This window comes from Lissotriton vulgaris, chromosome 4_1, assembly GCF_964263255.1.
Source record: "Lissotriton vulgaris chromosome 4_1, aLisVul1.2, whole genome shotgun sequence".
Taxonomy (NCBI): Eukaryota; Metazoa; Chordata; class Amphibia; order Caudata; family Salamandridae; genus Lissotriton; species Lissotriton vulgaris.
Window position 1 is genome coordinate 37940070 of NC_141691.1, and position 26227 is coordinate 37966296.

The window sequence follows — 26227 nt, forward strand, 5'->3', positions numbered from 1 at the left end:
GATAGAGCTGGGTTGCGACAGGTGGAGGAGCGGGGCGACCGATGGGGCAGGTGGCCCTCCCACTAAACTTCATGCCCTGGCCACAGGACTAGACTGGATCGATGTATGGAGTCACATGCATGGCCCACGCAGGGAATATACCTACTTCTCCACAGTGCATGACTAATGTTCCAGGCTGGACTATGTTTTTGTTCACGGGGGATGGCACAAACGGTACTATCTGCCACAATTCTGCCCAGAGCTTTGTCACATCATTTACCAGTAGCTCTTACGTTCTGAATAGGACCGGGCAGGCAGCCCTTTAGGTGGCAGATGTCGGGGTGGCAATTGCGGAAGGAAGAGTATAGGGAGCACTTGACCAAAGAAATAGATCACTACCTAGTGTCCAATATAGGGTCAGTAGAATCCCCAGCTACCCTTTGGGAGACACTAAAACCCACGCTGCGGGGCGTTGAGATCTCCTGGTGCACAGCGGCACAAAGGGAGGGGCAACAGGACTTGGTGCACCAGGAGGCAGACATGGCAGCACTGATGCATAGGGGTCCCTCTAGCCATTAAAAACTGTGCAACTTGGGGGCGTGGCTTGGCCAGCGACAATTGCGGTCATGCTGTGAGTGCACTCTGACCAGCCGACCAGAATCCTGTTTCACTATCCTGCCTCTAGACGCCTAGAGTGAAGAGGCTTATCCTCGGGAGTTCACTGAGTATCCGGGTGAACATCCAACAGCGGTTGGTGCTTGACATCGGCACCGGTGGTGCTCGCAGTGATCCGGCATGGAGGGCTGGCCCAACGGGACTAGGTCTGGAGAGAGCCGGGGCTTCCTGTGATTTGCCTGGCCGGCGGCGTGTGTCTGGAGGTTGACGCAGCTGCAGAAGTGGGGCCGTCAGGGGCGAGACTCTTGGTTACCCGGTGCCCCTGTGCTGGTGTAACCCCTGGTGACTGCGGCACGGAGGGAGGTGGAGCCGCAGCTGCTGGCGGGTGAGCCGAGAGGAGACCAAGGACACCCAGGCTGTGGTGTTGGTCCTTCGGGGTGGCCCTAAGGGAGCGGCTGCCATTTTGAGGAGCCCCAGACACCCGCAGACACAGTGACGGCGGTGTATCCCCTCTTCCCCCTCCAGAGTGGTGGCACTTGTAGACCCGGGGCTGTAGCGGGCGGCCCCCTGAGCTCCGGAGACAACTGGTCCACCGTGCCTACCTCGCTGGACAGGTGAGGCCCCGGGAGGGCGGCTGCCATCTTGTTTGCACAAAAGTGATGCTGCACCCTTCAAATGTTAATGCAATATTAATGCAGTTTTAACATTGTTATTCACAAAATTCAATTATTCTTCTGGTCGTTCTCCCGAAAATTCCAAAGTCATGTTCTTCAACAAAAGAGATTCTTTATTCACAAATGATGATTAAAATCAATAGCCAACGCGTTTCGTCCAAAACCAGACTTCTTCAGGGCTACATTAAAAATACAAAACATAAAATATTTACATATGAAAAGTTGCAACGTATTTACAAGCAATCTATGCACATTTCAACTCATATTTATATGAGCAATAGAAAAACCAGACAAAAGATCCAATAACAATTTATCCACATCAAAGAGTAGTATTACACACCTATTCAAGGGAGAAGAAACTAAGAAACTAATGTAACCATCATTGAAACAATTATTCAGTATTAACAACAAATATCTAGCGATGTTGCTTTTATAGGTTTAATGACATATCTTTCGGTTGAGAATTTTATAAAAATAGTTCAAATGCAATTGTACTTTTTATGTGCTTAACAAATACCTTGTCAGATTTCTTTAAAAAAGTCAAACATATTAGTTCAAATGCAATTACATTTTTTATATACTAAGAAGATACCTTTGTCAAAATTCTTTATAAGGCAAAGCTTCTCGTTAGTCTTCACACATGAAGATTCAGGTCATCTGTAAACAAATAGTGTATGTTTGACACTCAGTATATATGGTTTGGAAATGAAGAAATAACAGATACATCAAGAGCAACAAATTAATGCTTCCTTTATTTGTGGCCATGTATTAGCTGCCCGAGTCCTCAAGTTTATATTGTTCTATGTCACCAACTATTGATCCCATGATAGAGTAACAGAACATGGGATTAAGTTTCTATTTGCAACAATTATATATCTCGTTTGTGTAGGTCTGTCTTACGTTACCGTATCTATAAGCAGCGCATTTCCATTTTTATTACTTACTTCATGGAACGAAGAAACCGTTATGGTTCCACAGTGCGAATAGTTCAAATTGTGATGGTTTATAGAAAGTAAAAGCCTAAGAAAAAAAAAAGAAGAGGAAAAAAACTGTTGTGAAGTGTATGTTCAGCAAACAGTGATAAGTGCGTTTAACCTAAGAAAAAAAAATTATAAAAAAATATGTTGCGCGCTCAATCCAACTAATGAATCAAATTAATGTGTATAGATAGTGTTTAACCACCGTCTACTGCCTTTAAAATTAATCAGATGAGCATCCTGTGTAGGTAAAATCTATATTCAGAACACTCAACTTATGAAGTCTCTTAAACATGATGCGCATATTTCTACAACAGGTTAGCGGCCATCTTGGCCTAGGCAAAATACATCCAAAGAGATAGCGTTCTATCACAAGCTGATAACTGAAACAACATTTTTTAATTTGACAACCTATATGGGTATGTTCGATGATCAAGGGTCATAACGTAAGTGAACCCCCGAACATGATGTACCCCTTTCTAAAACAAGCTGTCGATATTGATAACGGATTTATAAAATATACGCAAATAGGAAAAAACAACGTCTGTTACCACCACAAAATAAGAAAGAAGAATAATCTTTTGGATGATCCTATTGCTAATCTAGATGGACTTGCAAACAAAGTATTCATAATCATGTAAATCAATGTAGCAGCAAGCAGTCATAGTTGCCGCTAAAATACAAAACTCACAAAAATGGCAGCCATCTTACGGTATTCCTAAGTGCTACCAATCAATCTCACAATTATGTTAAGAGTTCAAATCAGTATATTTATAGACTCAATAGTTTAATAAATATACAAAGATATCACTGAGCAAGCCAGGCTTCTTAAACCAAGACAGAACTCCTTTTTTAACGATTGCTCACCGCAAAAAGAGTGTCAGCATGTAGTTAAGCGTCTGGACATCTGGTTCGAAAAAACTTTTTAAACCATGTGTTTATATACCTCACAGGTCAATCACTAACAACCAATTATCGGAATAATTTGTCAATTAACCTAGATATTAGTCGACCCATGATGACGTATATGATTTATGAACAAAATCTGCCATCTTGGAATGGTCAACATAAATAGAGATATTATAAAAATCAAACTCCATAAGTCTGGAACACATGTGTAATATGGAGTCACCAATGTTGCATTGCCTACTGGTAGGGAGTAGATAATTGAAATATATATCGACCACCGCCTACAAAGATCTCGCTCAGATATAGAACGCATATTGCTTTCAAAAAGTGGACCGCCATCTTAGAACGGTCTAACAGATGAGGGTTTCGTAATAATCGAGCACAACAGGCATTACTGCACTCTCAATGCAGAATCATTAGCGTTGGCCATTACTGAATGGTCCAAACTAAGCAAATATCTTCATGAGCCATATAAGTAACACACCCTTATGGCCCGAGTCTAGGCATTATCACGCATCAACCCAGCGAGAAAAAGATATAATTATCAGATCGTATATTACTCAGGATCAAGTCAGTCGAAGTGTAACAAAAACACACAAAAAAAACTAGTTTTGCAGACTTATAAATCCTAAAGGTACATCATTCTACAGAAAGTGATGAAACTCATTGTTTATGTTTAAGCCATGGTTCGCCGATCTCAATCTGCAAATCCAACGTACCTCTAATTGCCTGAGATATGTTGTCTTATCCCCACCCCGAGTGTTTAGGGAGGCACTATCAATTGCATGAAACCTAATCTCTTTTTCCAAGGGATGGCATTCCAAAATATGTTGTGCCACCGGACTGCGTATGTCATTATGTCTGATGTTTCTAAGATGTTCCTGAATTCTTATTTTTAAGCATCTAATGCTACTGCCCACATAAATCATATTACAATGACAGATAATCAAAAATACAACAAAAGTTATATCACAATTTATAAATGTGGTAATAACATGTTTCTTGGGGCTATTGTAGTTAAAGCTCTCCATCTTGTTAATCCCATATTTTCATACTGAGCAATTGCCACATACAAAAAATCCTGTTGGTTTCTCCGGTAACCAGGTGGAAACTCGTTGTTTGGGTGGTTTCACATAGCTAGGGCAAAGAATATTTTTGATTGTTGTTCTTTTTTGTAGACAACTCTAGGTTCGTCTGAGACGATATCTGCTAGGAGTGTGTCAGATTGTAGGAGATGCCAGTGTTTCCTTAAGATGTTATAAATATGGTTACTGTACATACCATATTCTGTTATGTAATCACATTAATTTCCAGAAGCGTTTGTATTCATGTTGGGTTGTTTGACCATTGTTTCACATCGTTTCTTTTTTCTGGCTTTCATGATATCACCTTTTGCATAGCCTCTTATTGAAAAGTCATTCTTCATTCTTTCAATAGTCCTATCAAAGTTAACATCTTCACTGCAATTGCAACGTGCGCGTATCATTTCGCCATACGGAATGGCTGCTATTCTGTTTCTAGGGTGGAAACTGGTCGCCTGCAATACGCTATTACACGAAGTCGGTTTTTTATACATGTCACTTTGGATGACACCATCTTTTATATACAGTTTTAAATCTAGGAATATAATCTTCTTTATTGAGTGGTTGATGGTCAATTTGATATTACAATCATTGCTGTTCAGATAATGGAAAAATTCAGTTAATCCATCAACACTACCGTTCCAAATAAGGAAGATCTCATCATTATAGCGGACGTAGAAAATTATTTCATCCATCCATTTTTCAGCGCCACTGTCCCAGGCATGCTCCATCTCATACAGACCCATAAACAGATTTGCATAAGATGAAGCAAACCTGGAGCCCATGGCTGTGCCCTGTTTTGGTAGATACCAATTGTCTTCAGGTGAGAAGACATTTTGCGTTAATATCAGCTCTGACATGGTCAGCAGCATCTGGGTATATTCAAGATGGCATGCATTACGTTTGTAGAGAAAGTGTTTCAAAGACCTAATCCCATTCCTCAGTTCTATACAGGTATATAGGCTTTCTACGTCCATGGTTACGAACGTGAAAAAAGTTCCTCTTCCCATACCACATCTTCTAGTTTGCAAAGAAGCTCCCTACTTTCTTGCACGTAGGAGGGTAGATTTCGTACAAAGGGTTGAAGAAAGGAATCCACATATTCAGCTAAGTGCTCGGTTGGGCCCCCATTGCCTGATATAATGGGCCTACCCGGAGGAAAGGCACCACCCTTGTGCACCTTAGGGAGTGCATAAATGCAGGGAAAACTTGAGATTTCTGCCATTAAATATCTGTATTCAGGATCTGATATTAGTCCTGATTCTTTCCACTCAACTAATCTGGCATTAATGGTGCTTTCGATATCCTTAATCAGATTTGACCGTAACCTAGCATAGCAGGTCGATTCACTTAACTGTCTATGTATCTCATTAGAGTAGTCCTGGAAATCCATGATGACGATGTTCCCGCCCTTGTCCGCCTCACGGACGACCAAGGACGGGTCATCACGAATGGTCTGAAGAAAAAGTTTGTCAGACTTACTGATAATTTAAGGATGTGTATCCTCTAATTTGTACAAATCTTGCGTAACCATTGCCGAAAATTCATTGATAACGGTTTTAGGACTAGGTGGTATAAATTTGGAGCAATTTTTAAGTCCACTGTAAATTGTGGTGTCTTCATAGACATCAAGATTTCATGCATATGTGACCAAGTCCCCCAACTGTTCCTGATCATCCAATGTAGCTATTGTGTGTGAAATGTCAAGTTCTGCAATTGTAAATTCAGATACACACATTTCCTTGTGAGCAGGAACACGGACATCAGAATGTTCTGCAAAATATTTCTTAATTTTAGTTTGCGAGTGAAAATAAATAAGTCCACATGTACATTTCCCATTGACTGTTTGTCTGTTACTCAAAAATTCAAACCTTTACACAAAATAGAGGTTTCCAGATCAGTAAATTGTTTTGACGACAAATTATTCACATTAACATTGTTTTCATCAGCAGAGCCTACTGTACTGCCCATGTCATGGTTCACAATCTGAGTACTAAGACCTACTTGTTGTTGCCCATTTTTGCCTTGGTGATGGACCTTGTGTTTCTTGCCACCCCTCCTGGTTTTTCGCTTAGCCCTCATTTTTTGTTCCCTAAGCGGTACCTCTGTACCTCTTTTAAAAAATCAGACGCTGGATTAAGGCTAAGGGTGGACGTACTAGTTTCCTCCCCTGGATAATAATCTATCAAGGAGACGGATGAAACAGATATGCTGCTCGATGAGATGCTTGGTGCTCGTATCACAGTGACTGGGACTGAGGTACTTTTAACTACTGCATCATCAAATTTACGGGCAAACGTAAATATACGTCCCCTCTAATAATCACTATGGTCTCTCTCTATTTTTTGTTGTTGTTTGCCTTTAAGATATAGTTGGTAGGCAGCCAGTTCCTTTTTCAAAATGTCATAGTTTTTTTGAGTTACATTAGGTAAGTTTGCCTCACTGAATTCCTTTTCTAAGGCCAACATTTCTTCTCTTATCTTTTTGCCTCTCCTTTCTGAATTAAGAATCAGGATATCCATCATTTTAAATGATGCCATGTGCAGTCCCTCCTCCCATTGCCCCAAGAGGTCAGATTCAAGATCCTCATAGTTGGGGAAAATAAGAATTTACAATCCCCTGGGGATGCGTTTGTTCTCTAGGTATTTTTTAAGTGTAGCACCGTCCCGCCATTTAGCAAGTTCTTGTTGCGTAGTTTCTCAAGGCGGATGAACTTGCTCTTGAGACTATCATTCTTAATGGTGGGTGCTGGTGGACGGGCAACACTTTTGTCAGTATTGAACAAATCACACAGCAGTTCCTCTCTATTATCTTCAAACATTGTTGTTCAGCTATATAGAGATTGCCTTTGTAATAAGTCTAATATACAGGGTTTCTGTTCCGTGCAGGGCTGCCCACATAAATACAGTAATCAAACTAGAAAAGGGGATTAAGGCTACTCTGCCCGAACCAGTAATGAAGTCCCTATAGTTTAGAAGTATGAAGGTGCTGGTGGTCTTGGACACAATCCCCTGGATCCCAATAATAGAGAGCCAAGGAACTTGGATTTCAGAACAGATTGCACAAAAGTGACCCCGCCGCCATCTTGTGGTGCCCCGGGAGGAGGAGGCAAGAGGCTTGGTCCCCGGTGTGGCGCAGTGGGCTAGAGCGGGCCTACATAGAGTGGGGAGCGCCTTCCTTTCTCCCCCCTCCCCATCAACTATCTTTCTTTGGTGGACATCGGCCACAGCTCTGTGTGAGCTCGGCAGCCGGATCGGGCCTCTGCGGTGGTGGATAGTGGAGGGGCTCTGTGTTCCTGCGATGGGGGTCCCCTTAAGCGTTGGGACAGCGGCTGCACATGAGGCCTGTCCGTTAAGGACTTCACTGTGGGGCGGTGACTGTGCTGGGGCCCTCCTTTCAGCTGCAGCTGGGCCTACCGATGGTGTGCGGGGGGCCACGGGCTGTGATTAGGACCTGGCTGGGGACACTCTCCTGCATTAGTGGACACAGAGGAGTGGGGTGTGGCCATACAGACCTGGGGCAGTGGTGCTTTGGAGATAGTCTCTGTGGCCTCCTGCGATGGACACGGCCCACTAGAAGCTCTTGGGTGTGTGTTCACTGGACTAGGAAACTCCCTGCCTGGCTCCTGTGTTATGTTATGTTAATGGGTGTCTTATATAGCGCACAGCTACTCCAAGGAGTGTCCCGGCGCTTTCTGACCCATGGCTGAAAAGAGAGATAAGGAAACAGGGGACATACCAGTTTTTGACTGTAAAGCCATGTTTTCAAGGCCTTTCTAAAGGCCAGCAGATTGGGAATGCGGCGCAGCTCGACGGGAAGGGAGTTCCACAGTTTAGGGGCGAGAGGTTTAAACGAGCGTCCACCTATCCTGACTTTCCTATTGGGTGGAACAGTTGCCAGGCCAAGAAATTCAGATCTAAGAGATCGAGTGGGCTTATAGAGAGAAAGCCGTTTCTGAATATAATAGGCACCTACCGAATGGAGTGCCTTATGGGCCAATGTAAGAGCCTTAAATGTAATCCGCTTACTGACAGGAAGCCAGTGAAGGGAAAGAAGCAACTCCGATGCCCTAGCATGCCGGGGAAGGCCAAAAATGGCCCTTGCCGCGGAATTCTGTACTACCTGAAGTTTGTGCAGGAGGTAGTCTGGCAAACCAAGGTAGAGGACATTGGAGTAATCGAGCCTGGAACAAATTAAAGCCTGTACCGTCAGCTTCCTGTGGACCAAAGGGAGCAGAGGAAGGAATTTGCGCAGCATTTTTAACAGACCAAAACAACTACTGGTAAGACCTGTAATTTGGGATTTCAGTGATAGGGTGTTGTCAATTTTAATCCCAAGGTTTTTTATCAACTGTGGAAGAAGAAGAAGAGGGTGACATACTCACTGGCCACCATTCCTGCCAAGGCGGGTCTACCTGACAGCCAAAGAAGAGCACCTCGGATTTATCGGGGTTGCACTTGAGGCCGCTTTGCCGAAACCAGTCGAAGACAGCCCCAAGGCAGCCGCGAATGCTCTCCCCGTCAAACTCCATACCCTTTTTATAGGTGAAGAGAAGCTGGGTGTCGTCAGCGGATGATATGATCTGGGCACCCAGAGACTCCGCCAGTACCGCCAATGGAGTCATAAAGATGTTAAAGAGGGTCGGGCTAAGCACCGACCCTTGTGGGACTCCAACATCCATCGGCGGCACCTCTGCAGAGTACGGGGGGGCCCAGACCACTTGTCGACGACCCGCTAGGTAAGATCTCAGCCAGCTCAACACCGTCCCTCTGAGACCAATCTCGTAAAGTCTCCTCAAGAGTGCCTCATGAGGGACGGTGTCGAAGGCCGCCCACAGATCCAACATCATCTGCATAGCTCTTCCACCTGAGTCGAGAGCTTCCTTGATGGCTTCATTCACTTCCAGTAGAGCAGTCTCAGTGCTCAAATTGGAGCGGAAGCCTGACTGGGTAGGGTGGAGTAACCCATGGTCTTCAAGGAAGGAGGAGAGCACAGAGTGGACGTGCTTCTCGACGATCTTAGCTATACTGGGCAGGAGAGATATGGGTCTGTAGTTGGCATGTTTCTCCGGATCAAGGCCAGGTTTTTTCAAGAGTGGAACAACCATTGCCTTCTTCCAGACCGGCGGGACAGTGCCACTTGTCAGAGACAGATTAAGAACAGGATTGATTAACGAGTTCAGAATCTTGGCGTTGCTGGCTAGAAAGGTCGCCGGACAGGGGTCCAATGGGGAGCCTGATTTAATCCTAAGTAGAAGATCCAGAGAAGCAGATTCCAATAGAACTGGAAACTCCGATAAGACGGGGCAGGAATCAGATGAAAAGGACGATGGATTGCAATCGGTGAGAGATGAGCTGGGAACAGAGGGAGGGAAAGATTCTTGAATCAGTTTAATTTTAGTAGTGAAGAAAATAGCCAGCTCCTTTACCCAAGGTTCAGAAAACGTGTGCTGCACTGTGCTGGATTTAGGAGAGACAAACTCCTTAACGATGATAAAGATTTCTTTACAGGAGCTTGATGCTGAATCAATTCTGTTGGCAAAATAGTTCTTTTTTGCTTCCAGAATATCGGCATGATAGGACTTGATGGATGATTTATAGGCGGACTTGGCTTCCGCATCGTATTGCTTCCGCCAGAGTCTTTCGGCTAACTTGCAGTTATGCCGAGCCAAAGCAAGTGACTCTGAGAACCAAGGAGCCGAACTACGCTTGGTAGATGAACGAGGCGTAGAAAATGGAGCAAGATCATCAAGCCTCTCGGTCAGCCATTTCTGAAACGTATCAAGATCCCTGTGCTGATTGTTGCGTCTAGCCCACTGGAGGTGGCTCTACAGATCGGAGTCACCAGTTGTGCCACGATGACAAAGGATCAAGTAGGTGGGGGCCACACCAAGCAGGATACCATCGACAAGTTCACAGAGGCGAGCACAGCGACCGGGGCAGCAGTGTCGCATAACCAGGTCCCAGATAATGCAGTACTACTAGCGGCATTTACCCAGTCCAGGGACATGTTAGGTGCCAAGATCGGGGCAGTGGGATCGGATGTCATGTTGCTTCGTCAGGACCTGAGGAATGCATTTGAGCGCATCACCGGGACGGAGACCCGCATTTCGAAGGTGGAGGATGACGTTTCCATACCAAAGAAGAAGGTAGCAGACATGGAAAAAATCTAGAAGGGTCTGGCTCTGTGCGTCGAGGATGCCAAAGGGCGGGCTCGGTGGAATAACCTATGCTTTGTGGTATTCCCGGAGGTCTGCGAGGGCGATAACGTGGAGCGATTTCTGACCCAGGGGCTGGAGGGCTGGCTCCCCCCAGATGCGCTCTCTCATTGCTTTGTTGTGGAGCGGGCTCACAGGGCTCTGTTGCAGAAACCCCCCCCAGGCACTCCCACGGCCAATCATCACCAAATTTCTGAAATATTCAGATCGTGACACCATCCTGAAGCAGGCAAGGGCCAAGCCCTCCCTCACCTGCGACAATGCGACCATACTTATTTTCCAGACTATACACGCCTGGTGCAGCAGCAAGGATCATCCTTCCTTGCAGCTAAAGCACGCCTTTGGGGCCTCAAGCTTCAATACTCCCTGCTATACCCGGCTCGGCTGAGGGTCATCTACAGGTCTTGCACGCTGTTCTTCGACTGCCCAGAGGATGTTTCCAAGTGGACAGATGAACAGTGAGAGTGCGAGTCCATAAGCCGGCGGGAAGGGATTCAGATTCTTCATAGAGCGGGGTGGTCCACGGAGGCCTCCAGGGCCAGCAACGATGTAATAGGAGATCACGATCCAGGCATAGATCTCGATCTGGCTCCACGCTCCGGCAGAAGGATCCGTCACCGGAGCAACAACTAGTAGGGGAATGATACTTGAGACTACTGCAATCTTTATCTATGTATTCTATGTAGGGTTGTCTAGTTAGGCTAGTCTTATTTCAGGGCTGGTAGCCTGGCCCCACAGAAGTGGGTAAGTGGGAGTGAAGTCCCAAAGTTGTGGGTTGTTATTTTGGGATCCATTGGAGGGGGTGGTCCTTGTCCCCCAGTTGGGACTAGGCTACGATCTGACAGGTGCCTCCTTGTTTGTGAGGTACGGGGTGAGGGGAGTAGGGGGGATGGCAGGGGGCATGGGGGTGATGGGATTATTTGACTGAGTATTGATGCTGATTATTTGCCATGCTCTTTGCATGCTGAGTCACAGAGACACCTGTAGTATGAGTAGAGATTCTCCACCATGTCTAGCGCGGAGGGGGGAGGCCAGGTAGCCCCTGGCTTCCTGCGCATAATTAGCTGGAATGTGCGCAGTGTTTTGGATAAGGTAAAGCGAGGGGTGGTCCTTCAGTTGGCCAAGAATACCAGACTCCAGGAGACCCACTTGCTTGGCACAAAAGTTTTATGCCTGCAACGCATTTGGTTCCATCAGGTATTCCACTCGGGGTTCACACTGGGCTCGCGGGGGGTTGTGATCCAGATTCACCGCAGGGTCCCCTATACACACAAGAAACTCTGGTCGGACATATAGGGTCAATATATTATAGTGCAGGGTAGAGTTGGGGGGACATGTTGACCTTAGGTTTCTTTACGCTCCACCGCCGCTACAGTGGTCCCTGGTGGAGAGACTCATGTCACTCTAGGGTGGCATGCCAGATACACTGTCTGTGGTGGGAGGGGACTGAAACGATGTGATAGAGCTGGGTTGCGACAGGTGGAGGAGCGGGGCGACCGATGGGGCAGGTGGCCCTCCCACTAAACTTCATGCCCTGGCCACAGGACTAGACTGGATCGATGTATGGAGTCACATGCATGGCCCACGCAGGGAATATACCTACTTCTCCACAGTGCATGACTAATGTTCCAGGCTGGACTATGTTTTTGTTCACGGGGGATGGCACAAACGGTACTATCTGCCACAATTCTGCCCAGAGCTTTGTCACATCATTTACCAGTAGCTCTTACGTTCTGAATAGGACCGGGCAGGCAGCCCTTTAGGTGGCAGATGTCGGGGTGGCAATTGCGGAAGGAAGAGTATAGGGAGCACTTGACCAAAGAAATAGATCACTACCTAGTGTCCAATATAGGGTCAGTAGAATCCCCAGCTACCCTTTGGGAGACACTAAAACCCACGCTGCGGGGCGTTGAGATCTCCTGGTGCACAGCGGCACAAAGGGAGGGGCAACAGGACTTGGTGCACCAGGAGGCAGACATGGCAGCACTGATGCATAGGGGTCGGGAGGCAGGCAGGGGACCTGCTACAAGTCAGCTTGTGTTAGCTAAGCAGTGGTATACAGCGATACTGATGGACGAAGCACGACAGGCTTGGTTAGCCACGCGGAGCCGGGTATATCAGTGGGGGGATAAATCAAGCAAGATGTTCCACCGCTTGTGCCCGGGCACTCTACATGCCCAGCTGTTACCCCGAATACTGGATCCAGAGGGGGGTGCCCATTCTTGAGCCTCCGGCAATAGTGGAGAGCTTTGCGGCATACTGCGAGGATCTGTATGCGCCCAAGGAATGCCTTGCGGAAGACATTATCCAATGGTTCATTGATGACCTTCCCCTGTGGACCGTCTCAGACAACGTGCGGGAGCAGTTAGATAGACCCCTGTCAGATAATGAATGGGGAGTGGCCCTGGGAGGGCTGAACCCCGGAAAGGCCCCCGGTCCCAATGGCGTTCCGTGCAAATTTATCAGGTGGTTTTTTGTGCAATTGGGCCCACCTCTCCGACCAGTTGTGCAGGAGGCGTGTAAAAGTGGCCTACTTCCCCCAGATTGGAGGCACGCAGAGGTGGTGGTATTTCTTAAGCCAGACAGACCCCCCGAGAGTCATGCGTCCTGCTGCCCAATCTCCTTGCTTAATACCGAAGCCAAAGTCCTGGCTAAGGACTTGGCCAACAGGCTCAAACCACACATCACTGACTTGGTCCATCTAGACCAGGCCGGGTTTATGCCTCTGAGGGGGACTCGCCACAAAATTAGACACACGCATGTTGCGATATCGGCATGGGAGAGATTGGGGAGCAGACAGCTCTTTTTTTAGCAGATATCGACAAGGCCTTCGATTCCCTGAGCTGGGTTTACTTGTTTGCCTTGATGCGGCACGTTAATTTTGGCCCACCCTTCCTGGCTTACCTGCAGCTGCTATACACAGACCTCACGGCATCAGTACGAGTGGGGGGAGCAATTTCTCGCTCCTTTTGGGTCCGACGGGGCATGCAACAGGGCTATCCCTCTCCCCATACCTGTTCGCAATCGCCATGGAGCCCTTGGCGGCATGGGTGCGCATTGATGCCCAACTTAACACCTTGGCTGCTAAGGGTTTTCCCGCTGGGCGCTGATCATTTACGAACCCCATTGTTTGTGACAAGGTCAACTCGTCATAAGCGCAGGGCAGGTAAAGCCCATGACGAGTTGACCTTGTCATTAGCATGGAAGTGGTTAAGGGCTTCAGGTGGACGACAGGCCTCACTGATGAAATAGCACTCTATGCGGATGATGTCCTGTTATTCCTTACTGATTTGGATAGATCCGGGCCCCGGCTGCTACGTATGCTACAGATTTTCGGTGAAACCTCCAGACTCCACATGAATCTGGGAAAATCTACACTGTGGGTCCTGGGTCAGGGTGCAGCAGGTGGGAGCCTTGGCCTCAGCCCTCCAACTGGTGTCTGGGAGGATAAAATACCTAGGGGTATACCTATCGGATGCAGCAGCTGCTTCTCGAGATCAAAACCTGACCCTGGTATGGGACCGTACGTGCGATGATTTGAAGGTGTGGTCCCGCATGCCTCTGACGATCTATGGCAGGTCGGCCATCTTTAAAATGGTAGCGCTCCCTCGCCTACTGTACCAACTATAAAACCACTCCTACCAGATTTCACCCCACTGGTTCCAACATGTCAACTCGGCGCTAGGTGGGTTCCTGTGGGAGGGGGGGATCACACGGGTGGCCTTGCGCACATGCTTCCTTTCCTCCTACACTGGAAGACTGGCTACCTCTGATGTTCTCTCCTACTATCAGGCGGTGCACCTACTCGTTCTCAATTAGTGGTGGTACGGTGACCGGGGGACCCGGCCTACGCGGTCAAGTGGCACCTGATGGGCTCTGGGTCCTTACATACGCTGCTGTACTCTGAGTCGTTATGACGATGCCTTCCCTCCACCACACAGGTGGTGTTCCCCATCTGGAGGCGGGCTCTGAGCAGGATAGGGTGGTGGAATGTATTGACATGAGAGACTTCTCTCTGGGGGAATGGACGTCTCCACCGTCTGTATGTGCTGCAGGGCTTCCGGGGCTGGGACTCTATAGGAATCTCCTCCCTAGGGGACGTAATGTCAGGTCTTACACTGAAATCCTTCCAAAACCTGCAAGATACATATGGGATGCCACTGTCCCACTTCTTTAAATACCTACAGTTTAGGCATGCATAGACACCTCACCTGACCGACTTGGAGTCCCTTCGTGACTTTAGCCCATTAGAGGGCAAGGTGTTTAGGGGGGAACTACCTGACCAGAAAATTTCATGCATTTATCAGACATTGGTTCACCACTGCTTCACTGACCTACACAGACTCAGGACTGCGTAGGGGGGGGTGATTTGGGCAACCTGGAGGAAGAGGACTGGGCTGAAGCACTGGCGAGCCCACAGGGGCTGCCATCTCCACCCGCTTACGCCTGGTATAGTTCAAATATCCGCAACGTACTTACTTCAACCGAGAGCGATTGTGGAAGGCGGGAATGATTGTCTCCCCTGATTGTCTCCGCTGTGAGACGGATGAGGGTACACTTCTACATACTGTCTGGGGGTGCTCTCCTGCTTGTCCGAGGTGTTGGCATGGAAGTTCCCACGCACGCCGAGATTGGCTTTGCTGCACGTGATTGGGGCAATTGATACAAGCATCACCTGTTACTGCTGGGCCTCACACTGGCAAAAAGGGACATAGCCAGGGTGGGAAAGGCACCTCAAGCTTCGCCATTGGCTGCGTGGAAAAATGGCATGGACTTTTGCTTGGGACTCGAGCTGCCGATATTTATTGCTAGGGGATGCCCCCGTTAACATTTCAAGATTTGGAAAAGATGGGCGGACTATCGTGGGCTGGACCTAGACCTGCCGCCGGAGGGGGCCTCCCCACCAATTGGATAGGTGGTTGGAATGTGGGGTAGGCAGGTGTTTTGATGGACTTGGTATGCTCCTTCTGGATTGTATATTATCATTAGTGGCAGCATCAACGCAAAAGGGAGAGGGGGGGTTTGTTTGTTTTTGGCTTTTGCTTTGGCTTTTCTCAAACTAAATCCTTTCCTTCATTTAGTATTGTCAGATTCCTCTGTTGCAGCGCCTAGTCGCCCATGGACATTTGAGCGCTATATAAATTTCAAAATCAATCAATAAATCAATCAAAATGGCTGACAACAGTGAACCATTCCCATCCAATAAGGAGTAAACTCATACTCGGAAGACTTTAGTCAATACAATGTCCATGGTGTTCCCCAGAAGGGGAGGGACCAGCTGCCATAATTTTTATTTTTAATGCTTCACAGTTAATGAACATTAAGCTTGGGAAGGTCCTCCTTGAAACATGTCACCCAATCAGATGTCCCTCCGAATTCGCGGGGGAAGGGAATGGCTGGTAAAACTTCTACTGTCGATGGTTCACAGCCATATGATATGTGAACCCAATGCTATTGAAGTTAAGGTAGTCCCAGTTTGGAAACTGCTCTTCAAAGAGGTTCTAAATACCTATTACTTGTTCCAAGCTGTTGCTATGGCTCTTTGGTTGTACCTTGGAAACTATGTAATTCCTGGTTTCATCATCTTTATGACTCTAGTTTCTCTCATAGTCACTACCTATGACCTACGGAAGCAATCAGTTAACCTGCATAACTTAGTTGCGGTGAACAATAGCGCCATCGTCACCGTAGAGTACAAAGAGGTGGAATTGCACAATTTAGTCCCTGGAGTTGTGATTATATTGACTGGAAACAAGCTTTATTTGCAATGCGATGTTGTACTCATTATTGGGTGTTGCATTGTAGATGAAGGCATGCTTGCAGGGGAGAGTGTTCCAGTTACAAAGATGCCATTACCTGATGCAGACAGCTCTGTGCTCTGGAAGGGGTACAGCGGAGAAGATTATAAGAGGTGCATCCTGTTCTGTGGCACCAACTCCATCCAGAGCAAGGCATCTGGTTTTGGCCTCGCGAGGGCTGTGGTTCTGAAACTGGGATCAACACAGCAAAATGTGATCTGGTGATGTCCATTCTATATTCCAGGCCTGTCAACTTCAAACTTCACTGAGACGCAGTCCAATTTATCATATGTCTTGCTGTATTCGGCCTCCTGGCATTGATTTACACAATTGGGATATACCGCAGAGCAGGTAAACCCACCTGGGAAGCAATACTCATGGGGAACTCTGTGATGACCGTCGCAGTGCCACCCTCTCTCCTGGCTGCTTTAGCTGTGGGTGTCATGTGTGCCCAAAAAAGCCCTCAGCTGATCAATTTATGGGGACAAGCCAAAATTGTATGCTTAGACAAGACAGGTGCTTTAACAGAAGATGCCCTTGATCTGTGGGATCTGTCGGGACTCATCCCCTCCAGAGAGAACAGTTTTCAGGCAGTTTACAATTTCAGCTCTGGCGCAACCTTGCCCTGGGGGCAGGTCTTGGGAGCCCTTGACAGCTGCCACTCTCTGATGGTCATCGATGGGAAACTTCAAGGGGATTTGCTGGACCTCAAGATGTTTGAAGGCACTTTTTTGGAGGTTGATGATCAGATTATTAGTGAAGACATCGTTGAGAAGCGAACATCATTAATTTTCAAGCCAGGACCGAAGGCCACCAAGGTTCCTGTAGAAGGCCTCGCCATCTTGCATCAGTTTCCATTTTCCTCCCGCCTATAGAGGATGTTGGTTGTCACACAGGTGTTTGGGGGTGACCAGGGTCTGGTCTTCATGAAAGGAGCACCAGAGAATGTGATAAACTTCTGCAGACCTGAGACAGTTCCTTCCATATTTTCAGTGAACTCCAGATTTACACTATGCAAGGGTTCCGAGTCATTGGATTGGCGTACAAGGCTCTGCCATCAGAGATGCATCCTAAACTGCGCAGTTTAGCAAGGGGAGATGGTGATTCTAACTTGGAACGTCTTGGGATGCTGGTGATGGGAAACCAGCTGAAGCCGGAGATGAAGCCGGTGCTGCCGTAACTCTTGGAGGTGAGAATCAGTACAGTAATGGTCACAGGTGACAACCTTCAAACAGCACTTACTGTTGCAAAATGTTCTGGATTGATCCCTAAGTCTAGCAGACAGATCCTGGTAACTGCCTTTGGGCCCGAAGGCTCCAGCCTGCCATCCATCACCCTACGAGTGGTGAATGATCAGAAGAGCAAGATGGACGGAGTAGAAGAGATATTCATCAGCAGTGAAGAAACATTCAGCTACGCAATGCAGTTGGGAAATTACTACTTTGCCATGGATGGAAAAACATATCAAGTTATACTACAGCATTTCTACAGTCTGCTCCCAAAATTTCTGCTGAACGTAGTCATCTTTGCCAGGATGTCCCCTCGGGAGAAAGCAAGCTTGGTTGAGGAACTGATGAAATTAGATCACTTTGTGGGAATGTATGGAGATGGTGCCAACGACCTTGGGGCCCTTTGAATGGCTTACGTTGGTATCTCGCTTTCAGAACAAGAAGCGTCAATGGTTTCGCCCTTCACATCGCGAACCTCGAATATCAAATGTGTTTCTGAAGTCATCAAGGAGGGGTGCTGTGCTCTTGTGACCTCATTTGTGGTGTTTAAGTTCATGACCATGTACCCTGCTACAACCCTGATCAACCAAGTTCTACGCAACTGGCACTGTGGACTCTTTTGAAGGTTCCGGTACCTCATTGTTGATATGGCGATCACAACAGGGGTGTGCTTAACAATAAGTCTGAATGGTGCCACCTCAAAGTTATCTCCAAACAGACCAACACAGTGACTGATGTCACCCCCTTTTGTCCTGTCGATACGTCTGCATGCACTCTTTACTTTATTCATACAGGTCGTTTTCTATGCATCACTTCTACAGCAACCATGGTATAATGCAACAAATATACATAGTGCTTGTCTAACTGGAAACCTGAACGTTAAGAGGTCAGCGTATCGGAGCTATGAAGGCACCACCTTATTTCCACTGTATGAGGGAACCCTTATCATTGCAGCGTTTGTGTTCGCCAAAGGGAAGCCCTTCAGAAAACCTCTGTATACAAACTATCTATTCTCGCTGCTACTGATTGGACTGACTACAATGTGTATTTTCCTGATTTTTGGTGACTTCGAAAGACTTACATTCTAACACAGCTCGTCTGCGTTCCCACTCGTTGGAGGTTTGACTTGTTCATCTCTGTGGTCATCCACTTATTTGTATGCTACGTGGTTGAGGAAGCAATCATTGTGAACCGAGCCCTCTGTGTCTGGATAAAGAAGGAGGTTAACTGCAAATCCAAAAGTCAATGCCGGAAGCTGCAACAACTCCTGGAAAGGGCTCCAAAGTGGCAACCGATAAACGAAACCATCTATCCCGATTCACCTGTAACAGAGATAGATTGAAAACGGAATATATACACTAATTAGTTGACAGTACCTAAGGAGTCTCTTATTCTTTATTCACATTACATTTTAAGAGGGTTTTTTTGTTTGTAGATTTGCACCTGACACCTTAGACCACATGGCCTGGATGTTTTTTTATGTTTTTTAATTATTTTACTAATGTATTATTGGGAGTGAGTTATTCCGTATTTATTTTTATGGAATAAATGAAATTTTGCCTGGCATTTGTCTGCATTGGTGTATGTACTTTTATGGGCTTATAACCCAAATAAAATATAATGATGATGGAATGTATTGCAACACAGCATTTGACAGAAATTGGCATGTGCTGACAAAGAGAAACCCAACACCTAGCTGCATGGAATCCTACAAGAGACTTCCTGGACGGCGACCAGTGATCGGCGGAGAACTCAGCAGCTCCAAAGCAGGTTCCGCCAAGGAGAGGGGTCTCTGATTGGTGAAGTTTAAGGAGGCTGGCGGAGAGGGGAAGGACCGGTGATCACCATGAAAACATCAAGACGGGCACTGTGAACTGTTGAGGGGAGCGGGGAGCGCAACAGCCGTACAACAGGGACCTTAGTTCAAGGGATTAGTGCTGGCCCCTCACCCTCCCAAGAAACATAGCCAATGAGTTGTGAACCAGCGACAGAGAGGGTGCATGATATGACATGGAACCTGGCGGTGTGCCACAAAGCATGTCCTCTCCACTCTACTCTTCTCCACTTTCCTGCTACTGACCTTTGCCCTCACCTGTCTTGACCCTTAGTCACCTCCCTGTTTATCTATGAATTTTCCCTCATCAATTGAGATCCAGCTATTTTGTCTGATGCCCGATGGAGCTACCTCGTTTAGCTATAGGGGAGACAGACCGGGTATTCCCTTCTTCGAAGTCACCTACCCAGTTGATCTTTAGACAGACTTCTTTTTGTCTCTCCTGTTGTCTCTTACAGCATCCTCCCTCTATTTATGTTTCTCCTTCTCTCCTCTCTCAATGTATTGAGACTGAACTATTTTGTCTGATGCCCAATGGAGCTACCTTTTTTAGCTATAGGAAAGATGGACCGTGGATTCCCTCTTTGTTCATGACCTACCCCTTTTGTCTCTCCTTGTTGTCTCTTCCATTATCCTCCCTTTCTCACCTCCACTGCCCCCTCCACTACTGTTCTCTCTCCTTTCTCTCCTCTCCTAATTGTACTGCCTATTTTTTGATGCATTGTGTAATTGTTGATCTTTTTCTGTTACATTGTTGATTCTCATGTAAAGTGCTCTGATACCTTCGGGTCTAGCCAACGCTATATAAAACTCTATAAATAAATAAAATAAAATAAACATAATATTACATTTCCACTAACAAAGTGACACTATCTGAGATAAAAGTGAGCGCCACTTTATAAGTAAACATTACTCTGCATTATGAATGAAGGAAGGCCGCAATTCAGCGCATTGTGTTTTCCCCATATGATTTCCATGGTAAACAGACAAAATATCGACTACAAAATATCGAATAGACATAATATCGAGTAAAAATTTAGGCTGGACAGAATATCGAATGGACAGAATATAGACATCAAAAATATCGTTTTGAAGGTCAGTGATGTAATATCGAATTTTAAAATATAGATAGTCAAAATATCGAAGTACAAAATATATGTTAATAAAAATATCGAACATTTAATAATATCACATTTGTATAGTGTATTTTAGGTGTTAAAAGTGTTTATTTATGTTATAATGTAATTTAATTAATGAATTTAATGTTATTTAAATTTTGAGCAATTTAATTCTGTAGCGAGTTGTGGGTTTATAGGGGAATAGGGTGGGAAGTAATTTAATTATAATTAATTAAATATGTAAATTTATTTATTGGTATTAGTTTATAATTAATTGTTAAATAATGTTTATTCTGTAATGAATGACATTTTAATTGCCAATTAATTTTATTTAATTGATTAATTGATAATTATGTTAATTTAATTTAATTTATGTAGGGGGTTGTGGGTTTATAGGGGAGTAGGGTGGGAAGTAATTTAAGGATAATGAATTAAATATGTACATTTATTTATTGGTATTTGTTTATAATTAATTGTTAATTAATTTTTATTTTATAATTAACATTTTAATTGACAATTAATTTTATTTAATTGATTAATTGATAATTATGTTAATGTAACTAATTTATTTTCTGTAGTGGGTTGTGGGTTTATAGGGGAATAGGGTGGGAAGTAATTTAATTATAACTAATTACATATGTTATTTTTTGGGGGTATTTATTAGATTTTAATTGTTAAGTAAGTTTTTAATTACAAATTAATTAATTGTTAATTTGTAATTATTAGTTTCACTAGATAACTAATTGTAATGATTAAATTAAATTAGTATTTGTAAATAATTATTTTTTATATTATATTAAATTGGTAATTACTTTTAATTAATATTTTTATAGATATTAATTTATATATATTTTTTTAAATAATATATGAAGTATCTACTTTCCCCACTGTTGCACTCTTTGGAGTGGGAATAGTAATTTTTACCCCTACGCAATCCAACGCTTTCTCCACTGTTGCACTCTTTGGAGTGGGAATAGTAATTTTTACCCCTACGCTATCAAACGCTTTCCCTACTGTTGCACTCTCTGCAGTGGGAACAGTAATTTTTACCCCTACGCTATCCAACCCTTTCCCTACTGTTGCACTCTCTGGTGTGGGAATAGTAATTTTTACCTCCTACGCTATCCAACGCTTTCCCTACTGTTGCACACTCTGGAGTGAGAATAGTAATTTTTACCCCTACGCTATCTAATGCTTTCCTTACTGTTGCACTCTCTGGAGTGGGAATAGTAATTTTTACCTCTACGCTATCCAACGCTTTCCCTACTGTTGTACTCTTTGGAGTGGGAATAGTAATTTTTACACCTACGCTATCCAACCCTTTCCCTACTATTGCAGCCTCTGGAGTTGGAATAGTAATTTTTACCCCTGCGCTACCCAACGCTTTCCCTACTGTTGCACTATCTAGAGTGGGAATAGTAATTTTTACCCCTATGCTATCCAACACTTTCCCTACTGTTGCACTCTCTGTAGTGGGAATAGTAATTTTTACCTCTACGCTATCCAACGCCTTATCTACTGTTGCACTCTCTGGAGTGGGAATAGTAATTTTACACTTCCGATATCCTACGGTAATAATATTGGATATTTTTTTATTATATTATGTTACTATATATATATATGATGTAACAAATATGATTGTAACATTTTTTTAACTTTAATTAAATATTTAATTATTATAAGGTAATTACATATTTTAAGTATATTTTAGTAAATAATTTGTAACATTTATTTAATTTAACATTGTTTTTTATAAAGTCGATATTTTTACAAACTATATTTTTGTAAACTATATTTTTTACTCAATATTTTTGTACTTACCTTTAAAGTCGATATTCTGTCTGTCGATATTTTGTCGCCGATATTTTTGGTAGTCGATATTATGTCCCTCGATATTATGTCAGTGATCCAATTTCCACAGCCTAGTGAACACTACTGTAATAGCGCAGTTTGTTGTTTTGCAGACATGATTTCCATGGCCTACGCAACATTCACACTACCTGTGTATGCACGCTGCACACTGCTTGTCTCAATATGGCACATTGTTTTCCCAACAGACATTCCAGAGCCTACGCAACCTTGCCACAATACCGTCCACTGTTGTTCTGCGAATGTGAATTCCACAGCCAACGCAACATTCAAACTCCCTGCCTCTGCACCGTACAGACTGCTTAAAGTAACTCCACAGTGTTCCTTCTATACCCTCTTATACAATTTTTCTATTTTTTCTCCTTCTCCTTTTAACTGAGCAACACAATGACTACCAACACTTCCTAGTTTCAACCATTCGTTTACGTTAAAAACCATAGGTTTCATGCATTTTATAGTTAGCTGGACATTTCACTCATACCAAACCATTGAAATTCCCCCATTATAGTTAGTTCAGCTAACTATAACTCGCACGCCCGCAATGAATTGCTAATGACATCACATATTACATCACTCATGACATGGTCAGTGACATCACTCATGACATCACTGATGACACTTTTGTAATAAACATAGAATGCTAGCAATCTAGTTGTTCATTAGGATACTGTTGAGAGGCAGAGGCCAGGGGCACAGACTCTGAAAATTGAAGGCAGGTAGGATGGCGCAGAAGCAAAATTTGACCACACTGGGCAGGCAGGAAGGGCACTGGCAGCAGAACAGACTATGGATGGCAGTGGAAAGGGGGGCAGGGACAACAAACCAACAATACAGGACTGGCAAGAGAGGCTGTCGCAATATAATAGACTCTTGTGGCAGAATAAAGAGGCAATGGTTGTACAACAATACTTCCAACAGACTTGATTCAGCCAGCAAATGTTCAATGTTTTTAAGCCAAAACCGGCTTTATTTGATCTGTCTTCTGTCTACAAATTCCTCTTTTTCAAAGTAAGTCAAAGGGGAAAATCAATACCCCACATTTTTATTCAAAAGCTCCCTCTTACCAAGTTAAAAATGTTAGCAAGTATGGTACATTGGATCATGGAAAACAGAAGGAATTGGGGTAGGGACATGGATTCGGATAACAGAGGACAGGAGGGACATGGAGAGGAGCACCAAACTGACCCTACAGGGCAGGCATCCGGGTTTGCAGCAGCAAAATACATGATATAGGACATGCGGGACGCGAGTGCAGCACAACAATCCATAGAAAGCAATAGAGGGGGGACAGGACCATGCACATGCACATGGACAACAGAGAACAGAGGGGAAAGAGGCAGTGGTAGCTAGCTGACCATAATGGACAGACAGGAGAGAAAACTGCATCTTAACAGACAACAAAGGGTGAGAGTGCCGGTTCAGGGGCATTACAATGGAACAAACAATACAAGAGGGAGGTAATAGGGATCTGGACATGGAAACAGAGGTCTCGGGCAAGGGGGCAGGAGTAGCAAGATGACCATGGAGGTCAGTCAGGAGGGCCACTAGAAGCAAGACAGGAGAGCAACAGTGAGACTGTAATTGCATACTCACAGACCATTAAGGGACGGTGGGAGAGGGTCAGGGGCAGCTAGCTGATCATGCATTGAATTTGGGGGGGGCCGTGGCAGCACAGAAGACCATGCATGGTAAGCAGGAGGTTAGTGGCAGTACAATGGCTATGATAGGCAAGAAGGAGGGTGCAAGGGCATGTAAAAAGGACCATGGAGGATAGAAGCGAGGGTCAGGATCTCGACACAGACAAGAGAGTTCAGGGGAAGGGGCCTCACAACGGACCACACGGGCAGACAGGAGGAGCAGTTGCAGCACAACAGGCAGGGAGGGCAGAAGGGTGTGGCCGTAAAATGGACCATGGAGTACATGAGTAAGGGGAAAAGGGGCAAGGAATGTAGACTCGCAGGATGGAGGTGTCAGGGACAGGTTACAGTCCTCTGACAATGATAAGCAGGTGGGAGGGGAGTGGCAGCTCAACAGAACACTCAGAGTAGATAGGAGTAGCAGGTCCATGGAACAAGGTAGGCAAAAAAGTTGGAGCGGGGCAGGCACACAGACATCGGAGGGCAGGGGGAAGGAGAATAGGGGCAGCAAGCTAAGCACAGAGGCTAAGCAGGTAGTCAATGATGGGGCATATAATTGGACAATGGAGGGCAGGAGGAGTGGACTGGTACATTATGCTAAATGGAGGGCAGTGGCAGTACATCAGCTCATGAATGGCAGGAGGAGGAGGATAGTCCATGGTTTCAGACAACAGAGGATAGGGAGGAGGTGGGCGGGGTAGCAAGGTAACTGTTCAGAGTAGGCAGGAAGGCCAGTGGCAGAACAACGGCCACAGAGGGCTGTAATAAGGGATCAGATACATTGACTTGCACATTGACAGATACATTGACAGATACATTGACTTGCCCTGCTTCCAACCCCCCACCATCCATTGTGATATGCATCTTACTTAGTGTTAAAAAAAAGCTAGACATTTTCCAAAAAAACTAAGATTACAGGGATGGTATACTTAGACTCAGATTTTACTCATACACAACCAGTGAAACTCAGCATTTATAGTTACCTGAGCTAACAATAACTTACGCCCCTGCAATGTACTGCTAATGACCTCAGACATTACATCATTAATGACATGGTCAGTTACATCACTCATGACATCTCAAATGAGCTGTGATTGGAATGGAATTATAATCACTAGAACTTTATTTAGGGATAGTGTGTGTATATTAACACCCCTTTTTTTCTTTTCTTCCGTTTTAGAACCATTATAAAACACAACATGCCCAGAATAATATGGCCAATAGCCTTTTGCTTTAAAGTAATGTGTAGTCCATTGTTTATGTTGATGTCCGCAATCCTAAGTATGTTTATTATGAATAAGTCATGTTGACGAACATACAGGTATGGCAGTCATGGGGCAAGATATGCTGAAATGAGGTTGTGAAAAAACAACAGTTGATGGTCAGAATGTAGAACAATGTCATACGTTCACCCCAGTACTGAGATATCTGCCTAAATCCATTGTTTTTTTGCTCACCAGGACATTCCAGTTTGAACCCAGTCATAGGCAAATCATTCTTGACCCTCTGCCCCATGGAAACAGTCCAGCCCAAACTGCCAAGCCAGGTCCTCCCTGGACTGGAAACAAGGAACCTAGGACTGTTTTCTGGCTTTCAGCCCTCATCAATGAGGATAGTTCAATTCTAGTGGCATGGAGAGCACAGAACTCACATCTAAGCATAACTGTCCCACTCGGGGTGACAAATGCAAAAACAACAGATCTCCGTATAGCAGCTAAAAATAAGAACCAATTGGGCTTTTGGGGGCTAGTGGCTAAAGAGAATAAAACAAGGAAGGAAGTAAAAGACATTTATCTTGATGAAGCCACTTGTTTTGACCACTTCTCAAGGTTTTATGCAGCACCAGATAGTGACATGACCTTACCTAATTATGGGTTACCACCCAGCCCAAATAAAGACAAATTAGTTTTCAATCTAGTCATAGCGTGACATCATATATGTGCTGGGGTGCGCTGGGTGCACGACTCCAGTGATTTTTTTTATGTTCTTAAATTATATGTATGTGTCTTTAATATGCATATTAGGGCAAGAAAGTATCTAAGATATTCATAAAAATAATATATTTGTACTTATAATAAACTTATATTATATTAAAATATATTTTCGGGAAGTCGCGTCGGGTGAGTGCTTCGTGAGCGCAGCATGCGCGGATCCCATGTGACCTCAAAAAAAAGATTTCATTGGTTCCTAATATTTCCCACTGAAACTATTGAAGGACACCACCCATTGTAATCATTCGTGTTGTAGCAATCTTAGAGAGACATCTCTTTTCCTACAAGAATCCTTTTT

At 44.9% G+C, this 26227-nt stretch overlaps 1 protein-coding gene and 1 pseudogene across 1 annotated transcript in view; both read left to right on the plus strand.

Annotated features, from left to right (window-relative positions):
• The window catches only part of LOC147718299 (nicotinamide N-methyltransferase-like), a 203232-nt gene that overhangs the window by 20160 nt on the left and 156845 nt on the right, over window positions 1-26227 (plus strand). The gene's annotated exons all lie outside the window — the stretch shown is intronic.
• Window positions 15802-18822, plus strand: LOC147718300 (putative cation-transporting ATPase 13A4 pseudogene; annotated as a pseudogene).